We start from the raw sequence: 20345 nt of genomic DNA, 5'->3' as shown, positions 1-20345 counted from the left end.
AATGATGCTTGCCCACAATCAAGCGCTAGAGAACGCAAACCAATAACACGAAAGCCTAGTCGCAGAACTACAGGCGCAGAGAGTAGAACTGCAAGAGCAGAGAGCAGAGCTACAAATGCAAAGAGCTGAGCTGGTTGACCACGCGGAGCGGCAAAAAAACGTTGAAGGAATTCTAACTCAGCTACAACATGGCCAGAAACTTGCCAATGGAACTGACGAGGGTTCCAACGCAAGCGAGCGCTACTGCAACAATACATAGACACCTTAGAAAAAAAGCCGCTGGCAATAGCGATGCAGGAAACCGGTAAACTAGCAACCCTCCCAGGATATCAGGCATTTCACAGTCATAGGGGAGAAAAATCACATGTAACGACTCTAGTGAAAAGAAACATAGCGACAATTGAACATGAAATCAACTCTAAAAACATAGAAGGGTTTTTAGTAGAGATGCTCACGGGCGAAAGGAAGAGCCGAGCCTCTTTCTCTTAAACATCTACTCGCGACCAAAACAACGGAAATTCAGATTCAGGGCCATCTTTAGGCAGGCCCTGAAGGCGGCGGGGAGAAATCCCCTGATTACAGTGGGCGACTTAAATGCGCAACACGAGGAGTGGGGCTACAGAAGAAGAGACGGCAAGGGCAGGCAGCTATGGGAGGACATACAGGAGCTAGGTTTTACACTACACACCGACCCAGGCTGCCCGACCAGAAGAGGCAATAGCGTGATGGTGGACACCACGCCTGATCTGACGCTCTCCAAGAACGTAATAGCGGTTACTTCGGAGAATACAGAGCAAGACTTGGGAAGTGACCATTATATAATAGCCACAACATTAACGAAAGGGGTGAGGGAAAACCGGCAAAAACAGCCAAAAGTAACGGAATGGGAAAGATTTAGAAAACGGCGGGGGGAAATCTCGATCGGAACCATCACGGACATTGGGGATTGGACAGATACACTAAAGAGACACGTCGCTGAGGCGACGATATCTTTAGAGGGTTTAGACGCTCCAATAATAGCCGACAGCAGGCTCCTCCACATGTGGGAGGCAAAATATGGCCTAGAACGCAGACTTAAAAAGCAAAGGTGGAATCGAAACCTCAAAAGAAAGATAGCCAGACACAACCGGGAGATCGAAAAGTATGCGATGCAACTTTGCGAGCAAAACTGGTGTAGAAGGTGCGACGACATGGAAAGAGGTATGAGCCTAGCAAAAACGTGGAACATTCTGCGACACTTGCTAGATCCAACCAAATCAAAATCTCAGGCAGAATTCAGGCTAGCCAAAGCGCGACACGTATATGATGGGTCAGACGAGGATTTTATGGAGGGAATCATACAAACATACGTAGGAGATGTAACTTGCTTTAGCCTACCGGAGTATAGGGAGCCTCTTAGAGAGGAACTCGATGCGCGTATAACGGAGGCAGAGGTGAGAGCAGAGATAAGCTCAAAACGAAATCCGCTCCGGGCCCGGACGGAATCAAAAACACAATGCTGCGGCATCTAGACGACGAGTCGATCACAGCAATCACAAACTACATCTAGCAAGCGTGGTAAAATGGTGAGCTCCCCAAGCAGTGGAAAGAAGCTAGTATTATACTAATTCCTGAACCAGGCAAACCACCAAAGCTGGAAAACCTTAGACCGATCTCTCTTACATCCTGCGTAGGAAAGTTAATAGAGCACGTGATCCAAACGAGAATGACTCGATTTAAGAAAGACAACGAGCTATGGCCAAACGAGATGGTCGGCTTCCGAACGAGCTTGAGCACTTAAGATGTAATGCTGAGACTTCAGCACGACATCATAGATTCACGGTCGAGAGACGCAAAGGAAATCTTAGGATTAGACTTTAAAAAAGCCCTTGATAATGTCAAGCACGAGGCAATCCTAGCAGAACTGCAAGAAGTAGGTGTAGGCTGTACAACCTACAACTACATAAAAGACTTCCTGTCTGATAGGACAGCGCGTATAAAATATCAGGACATAGAATCAGAGGAAATCACGGTGGGTAGCAGAGGTACCCCCCAAGGCTCGGTACTATCCCCGCTCCTCTTTAACCTAGCAATGAGAGGCCTCCCCACGAGACTCAAAGAGATAGGAAACCTAAACTTCAGCATGTATGCGGACGATATAAACGTTTGGATTAACCAGGGTAGCGACGCTGACATCGAGAGCAAGCTGCAGGAAGCCACGAATATAGTGGTGGACTACACAGTAGCTAGGGGGCTCTCGTGCTCACCAGAGAAGTCAGAGCTCTTGGTGTACAACCCTAAATCTCTGAGACTTAAACAAGGCAATGACTTTAACATCACACTCGAAGGTAAACAGGTCCCCAAGGTAGACAAGATCAGGATTCTTGGTCTCCAAATCCAAAGCAATGGATATAATGATGCGACTATAAAGAAGCTGGAAGGCTATGCGGCACAGGTCATAGGAATCTTTAAAATAGCCCTCAAGGAAAGAGGGCTTAAAGAGAGGAGCCTAATTAAGCTGGTGCAGGCTTGCGTTATTAGCCGTCTGAGCTACGCCACACCATATTTTAATGTACGGGCCTCGGAACGAGACAAACTAGATTCGATAATCAGGAGATGCTACAAGCGAGCACTCGGTACACCCATAAGCACCTCAGTCGAAAGACTCTTAGGAATGGGAGTTCACAACACATGGAGGGAAATCGCCGAGGCTGTTAAAAAAGCCCAGCTGGAAAGACTTAGCCAGTCCAGCACAGGTAGGGCTATCCTAAACTTGGTAGGACTACAAATAGACAGAGGTATGCAAAAGAAGCAGGACATCCGAAGAATAATTAGAGAACCACTTAGGGTGGATCCTCTCCCTAGGAATATGCACTCCACCTTTCACAAGGAAAGCAGGGAGAAGAGAGGTGAGGCGCTAGTCAGGCGCTTCAGCGAGGAAAACGAGAAAACAGTAGCATACACGGACGCGGCGAGCGGCAAGCTGGGAGCGGCGGTAGCCTCGGCGGTGGATGGCCGGGGTGAGGCAGTCTCATCAGCAACCACACGCAGCCGCAATCCGGAGTCAGCAGAAGAAGCTGCAATAGCGCTTGCTTGCGTAGGGACAGAAGCAAAATTCATAGTTAGCGACAGCAAAACGTCCATATATAACTATGGTAGAGGTAGGATTGCACCAGAAGCGGTGCGGATACTAACAGGAGGAAAGATAGACAGGAAAATTAGCCTCGTATGGGCACCAGCTCAAATGTCAGTTCCAGGCAATGAGGCGGCTTACGCTCTGGCTCGAGATCTCTACTTCCGAGCCGGAGCAGAACCGCCCAACTCCAAAGAACTAGACGAGAGACTGCAGAATTACACCGAAATAACTGAAAACTACAGATTACAAAGGAGACTAGTCCCTCCACTGGACAGAGATCTCGGAAACAAAGAGGCGACGATCTGGCGGAGATTACAGGCAGGAAATTACATTAATCCGGTCTGGGCATCGCACGTCCTCAGAGACGAAGACATAGATTAAAAGTGCAAAAAAATGTGGAGAGGGGGACTCTCGATCACGTAATTTGGGAATGTGTAGATTCCCCAGGGGCTAACGAAGGAATTGATAGTAGAGAAGCCTGGGAGACCCTTCTGCGGAGCACTGACCCCGTCAAGCAGAATCAAGCCATTCATCTGGCGGTGGAGCCCGCGGAGAGCCAGCAACTCTTTGCCTGCCTTGCCTGCCTGCGTGCCGGGGGTAGGGAGTAGGGGGCCTCCCTTCTGATGGAAATAAAGGTTTTTGGAATGGAATGCTTCTCCTTGTTCACTTTGTGCAGCGCGTAGCCAAACGGCGGCTTCTACTCTTTAGACATAGGTTCAACACTATAATGATAAGTGTGACAGACTGTGAAATAAGCGTCGCGTGTTTGACGGCGTTCTCAGGCTTACGGTTGGCGTCGCCGTTGCGAATAACCTGAATACCCTTGAAATGTTCCGGGAAGGCCGAAGCGCGGAAGAGACGCAGAACAAGCGCTGTCAACGGCAATTCTGACAATCAAATGAGTGGAAATGATATCGGGTTCGCATAAGCACAATTAACGTTACTTGGACGTCGTTCGCCATCGAATAATTTCTCAGGCATGGATTACTTTCTTCCTGAAAACAAAACGAAAACACGAACCCGGACTGCACAGTTAAGAAATAAATCATTCAAAGTTCAATGCCTTCCACGTTACTCCAACGTTACCTAGCCCCCGAACCACAAAAAGCTCCATTTAATCGTCGCGAATTTGTGCAAGCGTGAAAAGCATTGCTCAATAGTTCTTGCGCATGCTAGAACGGCTCATAGGTGGCGGTAGCCTAGGGTCTTTGGGTGCACAACATGGCCCCGTCTTCGCCCGCTTCTTTTCTTCGAGCTAGGCAGCGCAAGCGGCCTACTTTCTTGTTTACACGGCTTGCGAAGCCTGCGTCATCATCCGCTTTTCTGAACTGGTATATGCAGATACATGCCCCTGGTGTGATGGTATTGCTACATTTACAAACATCACAAGGACATGTACAGCTAAATCCAACCACTTAGAGCCGCCGAACGCGGCGCTGTATCAGTGGGAGGTTACACTGGCCAGCGGCACCCTGGAGGAAGTAGAGGCACTAGTCGCCATCCCCAAAGCATCGGAGGAAGCTACTGGAATCCTGGACCGAGGACTCCACCCACAATCTGCTTCGGTCGTCATTAACATATTTATTCCCTCTCTTAACTAGACAACGTGATTAAGCTCCTTCGCCATTTGTAGACCTTTACATACCGCCTCGCTGAGCCGCCGCTTCTTTTCCTGATAAGCGGTGTTCTCACCGTTCTGCGCTGTTTGACACGCCAGAGTGTCCGAACGCTCTGTGTGCATAAGCGACACGTTGGGCCGCTATGGGCGCCCCTTAGCATGTAGCTACCTAAAGCTGCCTTTGGCGAGATAGAGCCTTTCAACCGGCTCGCTTGAACAGTCACGGCGGCAGCACTGCTGGCTCCAAGAAGAGGGCGCTCTGCCTGGGCTCCGCAAATTGTCGCTTCTTCCCTCTGTGCACGTTATATTGCGTTTCCTGTAAAGTTCAGAGTGATTATAGGCTGCACAATGACTATACGTCATGACTATAAATACGAGTGATGTTTTCATTGGTCATAGTACTTCACGTTTCATCATGGCTATACACCTCCGCTTGAGTGTTCCTAGACTACAGCGGTCGGCTTTTGTCCCAACGTGTCATATAATGCGGTCGCATTTAAAAACGCCGCAGCTGCATTTGCTTCGCAGACAGGAGTGGCGAGGTTCGATCTCTAGTGGTGTCAGGTACCCACCGGTAATACAATGGGTGCAAGCTTTACCCTAGCCTGGTGCTAGATTTCTTTGCTTTCAAATTTTTCGGAAATGGGTCTTTGAGGCTACGTTGAATCGATAAATATTTAGCATGCAATGAGCGATGAAATCCAAGTCGAAGCATTTAGTGATTGTAGCCTGGCAATTTAGGCCTAGCCGGAAACATTTAGCACCGCGAGCACAAAGTTTCTGGTAATACGCATTATCGGTCGCTTTATGTACTACAGGAAAAACCGTCTCCGGACCAGTTCAGATAAAGGCCGCTGTCTCACTGCACACAGTGCGGGCAGGGCACTTTTCTTCTTTTTCGCGCCCTCTCAAATATATGTCTCAGGACACAGTATTCGTGCGTTGTACAAGATGTCCATGCTGTCCTTACTGCTCTAATAATGGAATAATGGATACAAAGTCAAGGCCTGTAGTCTGACTACACTGGTGTCCAGCCGTCGACTGTCTTACGCTAGCCTGGAGCTCGACTTCCTTTACTTCCTTTAGATGAAACTAATGCGATATCAGCTCTGTTACCTTTGCCTGCAAGGTATACGCCAGAAATGAAGACACAGTTGAAGCGATGGCCTCCTCCAGCTTTTTCACAAGCGCACGAATCTTCCAGAACATTTGCGAAGCCAGGTAGTGATTTCTTTTATTGTTCAGGTAACGATGTCGTCACATCAAAGAAGGCAACGGCGTGAGCGTCAAAGTATGGTGACATTTTCAGCTGGTCCCGCCGGCTCTCGGTGATCTTTCCATTTTTCTGTACTGCTACTTTGCGTCTCGCCTGCTGCATCCGTCTTTTCTTTTCATACGGGATCTGCATATGCAAAAATGAGTAGCCACGGTGTCATACACCTTGTCTAAGTAAAGAAGGCATGCGCTGAACCTCAGCTGAGCATGAACAGCAGCGGTGCCTGAGTGGTTTCAGAATCCCATACCTATGCTGGAGGCGCAGGGTTCGGTTCCCAGTGTCGCCGGCTATACACAGATTTCAAATGAATTCAAGCCTACCCCATGCATTGTGGTCTGCTTATATTCAGGTGAAATTCTTGGAAAATGGTTGTTCGGCCCCACCTGGTGTAGAGAAGAAAATGCTCCGCGCCGAAACGCTTTTGGCCACAGCTGCCCTAATGGTGCTAGCTAGCACCACTAAAGTTATTCATTACTCCTTAACTCAGAGCATACCACTTAAAAACTAGCCAGGTAGCAACATTAAACCAAAAGGCTCTGTCCCGCATTCCAACGCTGCTCTGAAGCCACTTGACTGACAGTTATCACAGCCAAGCAGCTCGTAGCGTTTCGGCACGTGTGAACAGAGAGACAAAGCCAGAAAATGTTGACAAACCGTAAAAGCAAGTTTTTAAAAAATCACATAAAACCAACCCATGTGATCATTTTGTTTCTTCCTGCAGTGTTGGTAATTCCAGATCCTATCAGCAGAAATGTAAACCCTGAAGTGTAACACCATGTGAAGAAAAGCCATTTCTAGGTGATTTTGAAAAAGAGGATTGCCTTGAGCTTTTAAAACAAAGAATAATGTCAAAAACAACGAATAATGTAAAATGTAATTTGCGATAAAAGGACGAAATTATTTGCATTTATTCTCAGGGAGCCGTCTGTTCCTTACGCCAGGAATTAAATTATGCCAGAAGTCAAACTGCTTCCATGCACTCTTATATAACTCCGCATGACGAAGTAGGCAGTATTCCTCTCCGAAGCCTGGTGAGATCGGTAAACGGGAGCCACTGGTGCAGTGACTCGTACGCTGAAAGCGGCATCTTTCGCATGTAAATGTCAGCCGCTCTGCGCGCGTTCAGAGTCGAACTCGCCATATGGACATGAGCCCGTCACGTATAGTGTGCAGCGTCAAGTGCTACGCGCGTGCCAAGATCGTTTCACATCGGCTGCTGCTCATCTGCTGATTGGTGGTTTTCGGCCACGTGATTGTGTGATGTCAGTTTGCGGACGCCACACACCTGCCCGTTGACAGCTGGTGCTATAATAGCCGTTACAAACCACCACACGCGTGCCAACGTGGGACATAATCCTGACAGGCGCCATGAACTATGCACTCAAGTTTCCGTACTACGGCAACATGACAAAGTTGTTCGCGTGTTACTATTACTGTCAGTGCCCTAACCGTAACACGTGCGTGAAAATACAGTCCTGTCCCTGTTTTTTGCGCCGTTGCATTCTATTTACGAAGTTCCGCTTTTAACCTCAATGGCAATCCAGATAAGTTCATAAATAACCAAACAGTCCTTACATATTCTACGCTGACAGTAACTGCTTAGGCTGCAAAGGCTCTTCAACAGGGAGACGTTCACTGGTGCAATGGTCAGCACTTCGCCCCTATACAATCGTGGAATCACGGTGGAATGAACACGAAACGTGGAGGTACGCCGCGTAATTCTGAACCAAGAACTACACCAATATGTATTCGCAGAGTGGCTCTTTTGTAGAGTTCTATTCAAAACAAAACAGTTGCAGATATAGGGGATCTGTTCATTGGAAAAAGAAATGCCTTCATACATTGTATTTTATTTTGCACCTGGTCCTCCGCTTCGGCTGCTTTCTAAGGCGCGTTGTTTCACGCTGATAGGAATTTAATATGTGTACGTCTATTGTATGGATCGTGCGGTACACTGCACAGCCTCTATACACTGTACAGCACCACATATCCCGCATCAGTATGTGTAGCTCTCAGCGATTCAGTCATGTCGCGGAATAGAGTGTAAAAATTGCTGAAGCACTGATTGTTTGCTGTAGCACACAATTAAAGTATTCCATGTGATACAGCAGCTTCAAAGCTGGCTGACCTGCGCAAGAAGGATGTCAAGTGGCCATCGCGATCGCCCTGAAAGATAGATGGGGTAGAAGCAGCATGGAAGTAGGTGAATATGCGGTTTACAAAGGAAGGCGACAACAAAACGAAACTTTAGCTGTTCATGACTGCAGATGTGATCAGTATAAGCTACGATTGCCAATGTACTCGGAAGTGACATTCAAGCGAATATCCAGACTACGCGCGGCTAGAAAAAGTATAGGTACAGACTCGAATTAGACTGAGTTTGAGCTTCGTTAGGCTTGACAGAGTCGTGGGCGAAAACACTACAAGAAAAACATTTGACTAATAAATTCTTTCTGTTACAAAGACCCATTGCAATTAAGGCCTTAATACACGATATCATTTTGCGTATGGAGCAAATTTATTGGTTACCGACCCGGAGGCATCCCGGCTCTTGAAGCCTAATGGCTGTCAGAGAGTACAGTAACAAGAAGACTTCGTAGGTTTCTGTTACACCCCCCTAATTCTCAAAAAAGGACAAGAAAGCGAAGCAGAGCTACGATGTTTTATTTCTGCTGTCTCTTACATGCTGCCCGGAACATGGCGAGTCAACGCCATGGGACGGTTTCGTCAGGCTGTGCGGCGTTGGTTTTGTCGACGTTGGCGTAAGCTTCCGGCGGCGTTTTAGAAAACGCGTCGGAGATGGTAAGCCGCACGACCACTGTAAATTTTAAGCTTCGCATATGCTTCATACACGCGCAGAAGCTTGAAGACTGACGTAGTATGTACCGATCAAAGCCCTAGATGGCGATTCCCGCAAAGTTGCCGGATAATTTTTAAAGGGTCTACTGCTAACTACAATCATTCCAGTACCTCGAGTGAGGCCATCGCGCACAAGTTCTTAGATGGTTTTGCCTAAGCACACCATCGAAGATCCGTGGTTTCAGATAAACATGGGAGTCCAATGGTGAAATCGCATTTTCTAGGAAGCTATGAAGAGAAAATAGTCTCAGCTCAATTGTTCAAGCGATCACACCGGCCCAGTCCGAAGAGATCTAAACGAAAAGATCACAGAGCCAGCGCTTTTCAATGGGTGCACAAAGGGAGTGTTTCGTGACTGTTTCGTCGCAGTCACTCACCCGTCCATCGTGTAAGAAGAAAGGCTGCCATGGCGACCGCAACGCGAGCCGAGTCGATGATCATGGGCAAGCGATGCAGGTACTCCACACGCAAAATAAGCGATGCAGGTATTCCACAAGAAAGAAAAATAGAATGTGATGGCAAGGCACGATCCCAGCTCCACGGTGACCCTGCACGAGGTTAATTGAGGTGACATCAGAAAGCAGTATACTTGGAGTAAAATCAACTGGTTTTTCAAAATCGATTTGTTCAGATATGTTACGCGTTGCACTATCGAACGGAAAGAAGCAAGGAGAAGCTTCTGAATAATGTCAGGTCATCACTGGCTTATGCGCGCTCCACATATGCATTGTGATCTTCATCTCTCACTGCACTTTTGACAACTTTTGATGAGGGTAAACAAACAAGAAAACCCATAAGATCTCTCTTGCAGACAAACCTAGCAGTCGCCGCAGTGGTGGCTCAGTGGTTATGCATGGCGCTCGGCTGCTTACCTGAAAGGCGCGGGTTCGATCTCGGCCGCGGCGGTCGAATTTCGATGGAGGTGAAATTCTAGATGCCCATTTACTGTGAGATCTCTTTCGCGTTAAAGAACTCCAGTTGGCCGAAATTTACAAAACCCTGCACTATGGCGTCCCTCATAGCCTGAGTCAGTAAACCAAACTTCACATCCATTCAAAGTGCAGTCGGAAGGAGATGAAAAAAAAATCATTTCTTCGGACTGCTTCAAATGCATACTTTTTGCTTGTGTGCATAGACTATATTAGTGACTTATAGCTGCAAGAAAAAAAGAGAACTCATTCACTTAAGGCGGCCCGCGGTTCATTCATTACGCGCCATTATATACTCTCCCTTCTCTGGAAACAGAGCATGACTCCGTATTTTGATGAGGAAAACGCTGCCGTGCCTTCTAACAGCTCCTTCGCCACCGTTCATTGCGCATTCCGTTCAATCACGTGCCCTCAATTCCAGAAGCTGCCTTTGGTAAGCGGGTGTTTGTTCAAGGCGTAGGAAAGAGAGTCTCAAACAGAGACGGGGAATATCTGCGCACCAAGTCCGTTGATAGCGTCCGAGCATCACCTCAACTCGAGGGCGCACATTGCGAACTAAATTATGATCTGATTTGGTTTGGTTTATGGAGGGTGTAACGCCGCAAAGGGATTCAGGCTTTAAGGGGCCCCGTAGTTAACGGTTCCGGAAATTTCGTACTCTTGGGTACTTTAGCGTGCATAGACATCGCATAGTACACGGCCCTCGAGAATTTCTCCTCCATCGAAATTCGACCACCGCGCCAGGGTTCTAACCCGCGTCGTTCGGGTAAAAAGTTTTTTTTAAATAACAAAAGCATTTCTGAAGCTCTTTGTGGAAAGATTATTTTGCATAACACTGTGTCGAATGCAAATTTACCAAGTCTATAGGCTGGTGTGCATGCGCAGGTGGATGACACGTGTTGCTGTTGGTAATCATCAATCGCGCAGTTCGTTCGCAGTCAGTGAACTCGAAATCGGCGGCGGCACACAGCTATGCGCCGTTTTAGCATCGTTCGCAGGGCAGTGTGCCATGTTAAACAGCGCACTATAATTTGCTAGGAAGAGCAAGTGATCAGTCGCGAACCATGTGGAGCGGTGAGCGTTACCACTTTCACCCGTTCCTGCTAGGGTGGCAGAGCCACCCGGCCTCTTCTCCAGTAGCGAGGTGATGATCGGGTTTGACGTTGACGGTGACAGACAGCAGAGCTTCGAAACGTGGGATGAGCGTCAGAAACGTCAGTATTAACGCCCTAGCGTTAAAGGCCCCGTTTATCAGAAAATCCGCTGTCGGCGTTGTCCATGGCAGGTGACGCCAAGAGCAACCTAAGAGGCAGGTGGGTCACTTTGCTCATGTGACATTGCAGCTTCACCACAACCTACTACTACACCGGATAGCGAGCGAAGTGCCCACCGTGGCAGGTGGCAGTTAAATAATCATTGGTCGCTTGAGAAGAGCAACCTGAGCCACACAAGGCCAACCGCTGGGAGCACCTGCCACCGCAGGGCAGTGGCGAATCGCTTAACCAAATTCACCACTGCACCAGGAGGGGCGTGAGGACTTCCAGGTATCTTTGAAAGTAAAGCAGAGAATGACCTTGTGCATATATGGAATTTAGCCATCATTACGCTAGCACGAAATACCCTTTCCGAGCTTCATTGCCACTCCAATTTTTTTCAGTGCCATGATGGGCTAACGAAATAACGTTCGGTAAAGAAAGCATATGACACTACCCCTCAAGAAAGTGGAAAAACGCACTCATCAAACGGGCCCAGGCAGACAGTGCACACTTCCGTGTGTAGCTCATAGAAGCACTTTCTTGACCCCAGAGTCGCGTCGACAGTGGTTCATGTTGAAAGAGTTTTGAATGTGCCAGTCATAGCAAATCGCATTAATAAAGTTAAGGCGACCAGAGCTTCGGAAAAAATGAAAAGTATTGATGGTGAAGGAGGCTGTATATACATTTGTGCAGGGCGTTTTCAGAAAAAAAAATCAAAGGTTTGTTGTTCTCTTTAGGCCTATCTGCGTGCGCCACTGTTGTGTTGCAATTCTTTTTGTCCATTTGTCACACAGCTTCAGTCTATTCGCAAGGGAATAATACCTTCACTGTGCGACGCCGCCGCGCCAGAAAAACAGTTAAAAACACCGTGAATTTCAAACTGCATTTTCTCGCCTGTACTGAGTGCGCATCCCAGCTAGATAGTCGGAAATGATTCACGATTGCTACCATCTATTTGTTCAATCTCGGCGCCTTTCTTATCTACCGCTAGTGGTACAAAGCTTTCATCGCTAAATTTCTGGTCCCCCATAGGGTTGAACTTTACTCAAACTAGTGCAGACACCTATGTTTGGTGGCATGTTTTCTTCTTTTCAACGATGCGGAAGAGACCACTACGCATGAAATGCTGTGTGATATTCGCCTACGACCGCTATAAATTTTACAACCGAATTTTTCTGTAATGCTGTTTCGGTTTCGGTTTCAACAAGCGAACGAAGGCTGTGACGTCAGAAAGTGTTTTTTATTACGTGACACATGAAAAACTGCGATAATGCCGCGAAGCTTGCTTTTTGTCTGGAACCTGCTGCTCTCGCTCGCGGGGCGAACTTTTGGCTCAGTCACCCCCCGGCGCTGCTTCGCTTGGGGAATCTTCTTATCGCGGCAGGCACGCCGCATTATCAATTTTCTGGGACGCGAGACGCGACCAGAGTTATCTCGATTTTTCCTAGCCTCGCGCAAGTGTGCCTACTATGTTCTGGAACTTTCCTTGCCGCCTTTAAAATCGAGCACGGCTAAGAGCGGCGGGCATTCTGTTAGTCGACGACCGCCGAGCACGTTCGCTGCTATCGCCGCCGCTGAGTTTTCAGGGCTGTTCTTAGTGGGCGTAAGCCAGCCTATTAAAGTATTCTCTTACGAGCTGCTCTGTGCCTTCCTCAAGACCGGACCCCAGTCGGTGCTACGTGACCCCGGCGGAGTTCCCGTCACCACCTCGTGACATCTGGTGGAGGTGCGGGGTAACCCCGTACCTCTCGCCGCGAAGCTTGCTTTTTGTCTGGAACCTGCTGCTCTCGCTCGCGGGGCGAACTTTTGGCTCAGTCACCCCCCGGCGCTGCTTCGCTTGGGGGATCTTCTTATCGCGGCAGGCCCGCCGCATTATCAATTTTCTGGGACGCGAGACGCGACCAGAGTTATCTCGATTTTTCCTAGCCTCGCGCAAGTGTGCCTACTATGTTCTGGAACTTTCCTTGCCGCCTTTAAAATCGAGCACGGCTAAGAGCGGCGGGCATTCTGTTAGTCGACGACCGCCGAGCACGTTCGCTGCTATCGCCGCCGCTGAGTTTTCAGGGCTGTTCTTAGTGGGCGTAAGCCAGCCTATTAAAGTATTCTCTTACGAGCTGCTCTGTGCCTTCCTCAAGACCGGACCCCAGTCGGTGCTACGTGACCCCGGCGGAGTTCCCGTCACCACCTCGTGACATCGCGTCATCGACCTCAAGTCCAAGTCCATCACGCTTTCGACGGACGAAGCTTTACCTCCGAAAACGACCCCAGAGCAGTCAAAGGCCCTCAGTGTTCTCGATGAAGAACTAACCATCCCACCCCGGTCGAGCGTCATCGTCCCCGTCTGTGCAAGAAATTTTGAAGACGCAGAAGGCATCATCGAGGGAAACACGCAGTTGCTCTTAGACAGACGACTTGGCGTCGCAAGAGGCATCGCTCATTTGCGGCATGGAAAATCCGAAGTTCTGGTCACGAACTTCAGCGAAGAATACCGACACCTCAACAGAGGCACTACAATTGCGTTCTTGGACGAAGCAACTGATTTACTGGACGCCTTCATCATCTCTGACGAACCTGCAAATGACAGCCTAAAGCAAGACCATGCTCCCACGTTCGCCATCAACCCAGCATTACCCCGGGACCGACAAGAGAAAATCACCCTTTTTCTTCAAAGTTACAGCGAATGTTTCGCCTCGTCATCAAAGGTGCGACAAACGACGATAGCCAAACATCGAATTATAACCGGCGAACACACCAGACCACTCAGCCAAAGCCCTTACCGTGTGTCGCCGCGAGAACGACAGGCCATCCGGGACCAAGTAGAGGAAATGCTTCGCGACGACGTCATCCAACCTTCGAAGAGCCATGGGCGGCACCGGTCGTTCTAGTGAGAAAGAAAGACGGTGCTCTTCGATTCTGCGTCGATTATCGGCGACTGAACAAGATTACGAAAAAAGACGTCTACCCCCTCCCGAGGATCGACGACACTCTGGACAGGCTCTGCCACGCCAAGTATTTCTCGTCGATGGATCTCAAGAGTGGATATTGGCAGATTGAAGTCGACGAAAGAGACCGGGAAAAGACTGCCGTCATCACACCGCACGGACTGTACGAGTTCAAAGTCATGCCATTTGGGCTTTGCTCCGCACCCGCAACTTTCCAAAGGGTAATGGACACAGTGTTGGCAGGCCTCAAATGGCAAACCTGTCTCGTCTATCTAGACGACGTTGTAGTCTTCGCAGCGAGCTTCGAGGAACACCTCCGGAGGCTGAAGGCAGTACTGGACGCAATCAAGTTATCCGGACTTACCCTGAAGCCTGAAAAGTGCCGGTTTGCCTACCACGAACTATTGTTTCTCGGCCACATCATCAGCAAGGACGGCGTGCGCCCCGACCCGCAGAAGAAAGCCGCCATTGCCAATTTCCCGCAGCCTCATGACAAGAAGGCGGTCCGCAGATTTCTGGGATTGTGTGCTTATTACAGACGCTTTGTGAGGAATTTTTCGCGCGTCGCGGAACCTCTGACCAAGCTCTCCAAGGCAGACGTACCATTCACATGGAATTCGGCACAAGCGGAAGCCTTCAACGAACTTCAGCGTCTCCTGCAGTCTCCACCGGTGCTAGGGCACTTTGACGAAAACGCCGAGACAGAAATCCATACCGACGCAAGCAGCTTTGGTCTAGGCGCCGTGCTCGTCCAGAAAAACGAAGGAGTCGAAAAAGTAATAGCATATGCAAGTCGTTCATTGTCGAAAGCAGAAGCGAACTATTCGACCACTGAAAAGGAGTGCCTTGCGATCGTCTGGGCTACATCGAAGTTCCGTCCCTACTTGTATGGACGCCCGTTCAAGGTTGTGAGCGACCACCATGCATTGTGCTGGCTGGCTAACTTGAAGGACCCCTCTGGCCGTCTCGCTCGATGGAGGTTGCGCCTCCAAGAATTCGACGTCACGGTGGTCTACAAGTCTGGGCGAAAGCACTCCGACGCTGACTGCCTGTCACGAGCCCCTGTCGACACGCCGCCAAAAGACGATGACGACGACGCTTTCCTTGGACTGCTAAGTTCCAGCGACTTCGCACGACAGCAGCAATCTGATCCTGACCTACAGCGCCTGTACGAGTATCTTGAGGGGAAGTCTCCTTCACCTCCTGCCCTCTTCAGGCGTGGACTATCGTCCTACTGTCTGCAACAGGGAATCGTCGTGAAGAAGAATTTCTCACCGAACAAGGCCGCCTACCTTCTCGTCGTCCCGAAGAGCCTTCGGGAGGAAATTCTGCAGGCTTCGCATGACGAACCAATGGCTGGCCACCTCGGGTTTACTCGCACCCTCCGCCGAATCCAAGAGAGATATTACTGGCCTCGTCTATCCTCCGACGTCGCGCACTACGTTAAGAGTTGTCGTGAATGCCAACGCCGGAAAACGCCACCGAAAAGACCAGCAGGGTTCCTGCAGCCGATTCGACCGCCATCAAGACCTTTCCAGGAGGTCGGTATGGACCTACTTGGCCCCTTCCCAACATCAACGACGGGCAACAAGTGGATTATTGTAGCGACCGATTATCTCACCAGGTACGCCGAAGCAAAGGCCCTCCCGAACGGCACAGCAGCAGAAGTCGCCAAATTCTTCGTCGAATCCATTCTTTTACGAAGCGGCGCCCCCGAAATACTGATAACAGACAGGGGGACAGCGTTCACCGCGGAGCTAACCCAGGCCATTCTGCAGCACAGCCATACAAGTCACCGGAGAACAACTGCGTACCATCCGCAGACAAACGGGCTTACAGAACGCCTCAACAAGACCATCGCCGATATGCTTTCTATGTACGTAGACGCAGAACACAAGACATGGGACGTCATTCTTCCCTATGTGGTGTTCGCCTACAACACCGCTGTGCAAGAGACCACCCAAATGACACCATTTAGTCTCGTCCACGGGAGGGAGGCCACGACCACACTCGACGCCATGCTGCCCGACGTTACCGACGAAAGTAACCTCGACGTCGCCGCCTACCTGCAGCGCGCAGAACAAGCTCGACGACTTGCCCGTGAGAGAATACAAGACCAGCAGCGCACCGACGCCCGACGCTACAATCTTCGAAGACGCGCAGTGCAATACAAGCCAGGCGATAGAGTTTGGGTTTGGACGCCGATTCGCCGCCGCGGACTGAGTGAAAAACTTCTGCGCCGCTATTTCGGCCCGTACAGGATTCTTCGCAGACTGGGTAATCTGGACTATGAACTCGTCCCTGACGGAGTTACAGCATCCCAGAGACGCCGCACACGCTCAGAAGTTGTCCACGTCGCCCGTCTGAAGCCTTACTATTCGCGCTAATGACTCTTTGTGCTTACATTATGAGTATTTATTTTGTATGCTCTGTATCTTTATGTCCGTTATCCCTGTTTTTAAGCATCGGGTCGATGCTTCTTTAAGGGGGGAGTTATTCCGCGAAGCTTGCTTTTTGTCTGGAACCTGCTGCTCTCGCTCGCGGGGCGAACTTTTGGCTCAGTCACCCCCCGGCGCTGCTTCGCTTGGGGGATCTTCTTATCGCGGCAGGCACACCGCATTATCAATTTTCTGGGACGCGAGACGCGACCAGAGTTATCTCGATTTTTCCTAGCCTCGCGCAAGTGTGCCTACTATGTTCTGGAACTTTCCTTGCCGCCTTTAAAATCGAGCACGGCTAAGAGCGGCGGGCATTTTGTTAGTCGACGACCGCCGAGCACGTTCGCTGCTATCGCCGCCGCTGAGTTTTCAGAGGTGTTCTTAGTGGGCGTAAGCCAGCCTATTAAAGTATTCTCTTACGAGCTGCTCTGTGCCTTCCTCAAAACCGGACCCCAGTCGGTGCTACGTGACCCCGGCGGAGTTCCCGTCACCACCTCGTGACAATATAATCGCTGCTCCATCGTTTTAAATCGCTAAAGTGTTGTACCCAGCCTTCCTGAAGAGTCGGAATGAGGACGAATGTAGAAGCAGTGATTTTATTTGCAGTTTTTTTATGCCAAGTGTGGTCTATAACCACCCTTTGACGTCAAAGCCATCATTCGGCTATTGAAAGCGACACAGCCCGAGAAAAGAATTCGATTATAAATCATTTAGCGGGCGTAGGAGAAGGCCACGTAGTAATCCATGTATAATAATGCCTCACGCATCATTACAAAGAAGAAAATACGCACCCGAATGTTAGGTGTCCGTACTATTAATTCTGCTGCTTTAAATACTATACGATATATATTTTCTCCTGTTACCGCGTACGTGACCTAATCAAGCTGTAGGAAAATTACTTAATGTGTTAAATTAATAGGAGCACGCAAGAAATAAGTGCCCTGGCCCCACTGCAAAACGCGGGGAAAAACTCAGTATTTCGCATCTGATTCTTTGCATTTTTAAGTCTTTACGGTTCTGAGTTTGCTGACACCAAGCAGTTATGGTGCATGCTTGAAAAGGTGCAGAAGTTCTTCAGACACTACAACAAAGCAGCCACCTTTGTACAACACAGGAGCCTTGAGGTCATTAGAAACCACGAACTCAAACAATGGACTGACGTTCAAAGACCTATGCTCCCACCGATCAGTCCTCGCGGCAACGCCTATGCGCATGTTTTGTCGTTTCACGTTCTTGTCTTTCCCGCCGTTCAAATCTGCGATATACCATTACATGGTTACTGGACCAACAGAGGCAAGCTCAGGCGTGAATTTAGAACGTCAACATTTAAGTCAGCAGAATCGCTTTTTGGGCTTCCCAGTGCGTAGTCAATAAACACTGTAGCGCAGCAGAGTACGGGGATACAGAAAGAGAGAAAACACTGCCTCAGTGTTCGACTTTAGAGCGTCAACTACGGGAGGTTCAAGTGTTTACATCAGTGTGCTCAGCAAATGTGGGGAAGATCAAATCCAAACATCCGCGGATGTTTCCGTTCCAGAAATACCCCTTATGAAACACAAGGAGTGCCATCTACCTCATTGATTTTGCACTACTATTGCTAGTTACAGCCACCTTCGCAATATCCAGTATATTTCCTCGTCATATTAGTTAATAAATTTATAAGCGTGTGCACCACAACACGAGGAATTGTTTGACACCATCCGGAACCCCGCTGCATCAAACGGTTGGACCGTAATAGCTTCCTGAAGGTCCTCGGAATGCACGGTGTGGGGGCGGAAAGGCCGTCGTTGAGAACCCCACACATAATTTGGGCTTCTACTCAATTAGTGATATATTCCACAGGAACGTACAAAGTCATTTGACACCATTTTGTACAATCTGCGTCGAACGAGTGGCCCCCAAATTTTATGCAAATGGTGGTCCCGTAAAAAGGTGTTCCATGTTGAAGGCCGCTGCCTAGCACTTATAGTGTAACGGATCGAAAATATCGGTATCAATTGAGGCGCTACGCGCTCACTGTTATAGTGTCGTCACATGGTTATTGTTTTGGTCAATTTGACCTTCGCTGCCGATGGACCCGTCCTTGACAAACGTTAGTGCTAACGCTCTTAAAACACGAGCGATGATTTCCGGACGTTTTGGTTCGTCTCAAGAAGGACATTTACATGGCAAACGAGTGGCCGGTTAGCCCGAGGGAATTTTTTTCGATTTGCTCTGATTTGCGCCACACTCTGTATAGTTGCATTGCACTGGCCTCGTCCATTAGTCTAGTGCTCATCAGCAGTCACTCACCTGTCCACCGTAGTGTGAGGAAGGCAGCGACATCAATGGCAGCATGTTAGGAGCCATGATGGTCACGTGACGCAGGTATTTCACGCCAACATGTGGGATCCAACAGCGCGAAACAGTCGGGGCTGCTTCGTGGCTCTGAAGAAGGGGGAGTTTTTAGGAAACGGTCATTAGCCAAATTGATTAACAAAGAACTCAGACACATCACACCGAACAACGAGAGCGATCGTGCAGCAAGCAGTGAGTGGCGTAATTTTTGTATTTACGCAAGCCCACTCTGTGAACACACTGTGAACGAGATCCCGCATTGTGCTTATGACACTCATATCGATGAATTTCGCTTAAATAAAGGCACCTTTTTCTCTTTTGCGCGACTCAATTAAAAACCGCGAAACGACTCGAATCAGTTTTTTGAAGCGCTTTAAGTTATAATGTTAGACGGACAGCAAACATGAGGAGTGGTTTTGGAGGATTACAAAAACGGCATCCAGCCAACTATCCTATTGACCGCAGTGGTGGGCTAGTGGTTGAGCATCCACCTCGCATGCGGGAGGTGCGATCCCCAGTGCCGCCGGGTACCTATCGGTGATACAATGGGTACAAGCTTTCCCCTGGTCTGGTGCTGGGCTTAACCAGGGTGAAGTGCATGGGAAATGAGTCTTTCGCCTCACTTTAAGCAAACGAAAATACCCGGTGCCATGGCGCTTTTTCGCCGCAGATTCTCTTGCGCCATAAAAATTCACTATCATTATCATCGATCCTATTCGAGAATATATCTGCTTGCATAATTTGACGCAATATTATGGCGCATTTTACCAAGTAGCCAGACATTACGTATTCCATATGAGTTGCGTTTTACACTTCTGTGCACGCACGCACACACGCACGCACGCATCGAAAAGAATTTCTCCGTGATATTCGCTATTGTATTGAGGCAACGCGGGAGTATATTTTTCGAACTCGTTTCAATGTCAAAGTCAAAGAGTTTATTCAGGCAACGTGTGGTACAGTTGCCTAAGGCGCAGACCAAAAGGTAAATGGATGCCTGACAAAGAGTCCGCGCCCTTCTTGCTCCCAGTCGAGAGCGCAAGACATTCAGCGTATAAAATAAACACTAAACGAGAAAATACAGAGTGGATTGGTTAACATTGAAACTAGACTTATTTCATATCGAATATTTATGTACAACAGTTGGGCAAATATTGTGAGAAAAAAAAACAGAATAAAAAGAAAAAGAGTGGCCATGCCGGCAGTGACAACAGATACATAGTGATGCTATTTTTGAAAGCTTTCAATGATTGACTTTCCTGAATAATTTTTACAGCAGGATGGTGATCATTTATGAAACTGGAAATTCTGTAGCTAAGTTACTGGGTGCTGTAGTTTGTACGTATTTTTCCCTTATAACATATGTGCCGGGTGTTGTAGGTGTGTGTTTTCGTTAGATACTGATGACAAAAAGTGGTAGGATCGGAATGCATTTGTACGTAAGTAGCTAACGCTATATTTATGTTTATAACATTCCACAGCGTAAGGAGTTGTGTTTTTTAAACAATGGGGCCGTGTGGCTAAGGTATGGTGCATTATCTATTAGTCGGAAAAATTTCTTTTGTACTAAGTATA

The 20345-nt window shown here is 48.6% G+C and overlaps 1 long non-coding RNA gene across 1 annotated transcript; it reads right to left on the bottom strand.

Moving 5' to 3' along the window:
* Positions 1 to 5997: 5997 nt before the first annotated feature.
* LOC144100543 (uncharacterized) lies at positions 5998 to 18862 on the bottom strand. The gene is made up of 3 exons (XR_013307717.1): positions 18726 to 18862; positions 9246 to 9416; positions 5998 to 6135 (listed from the first exon to the last, which is right to left on the bottom strand). It is a non-coding gene; the product is annotated as an uncharacterized LOC144100543 (long non-coding RNA).
* Positions 18863 to 20345: the final 1483 nt, after the last annotated feature.

The sequence above is a fragment of the Amblyomma americanum genome, chromosome 8 (genome assembly GCF_052857255.1).
Source record: "Amblyomma americanum isolate KBUSLIRL-KWMA chromosome 8, ASM5285725v1, whole genome shotgun sequence".
NCBI lineage: Eukaryota > Metazoa > Arthropoda > Arachnida > Ixodida > Ixodidae > Amblyomma > Amblyomma americanum.
Note: the sequence above shows the minus strand (reverse complement) of the source record. Positions and strands in the feature narration are given on the sequence as shown.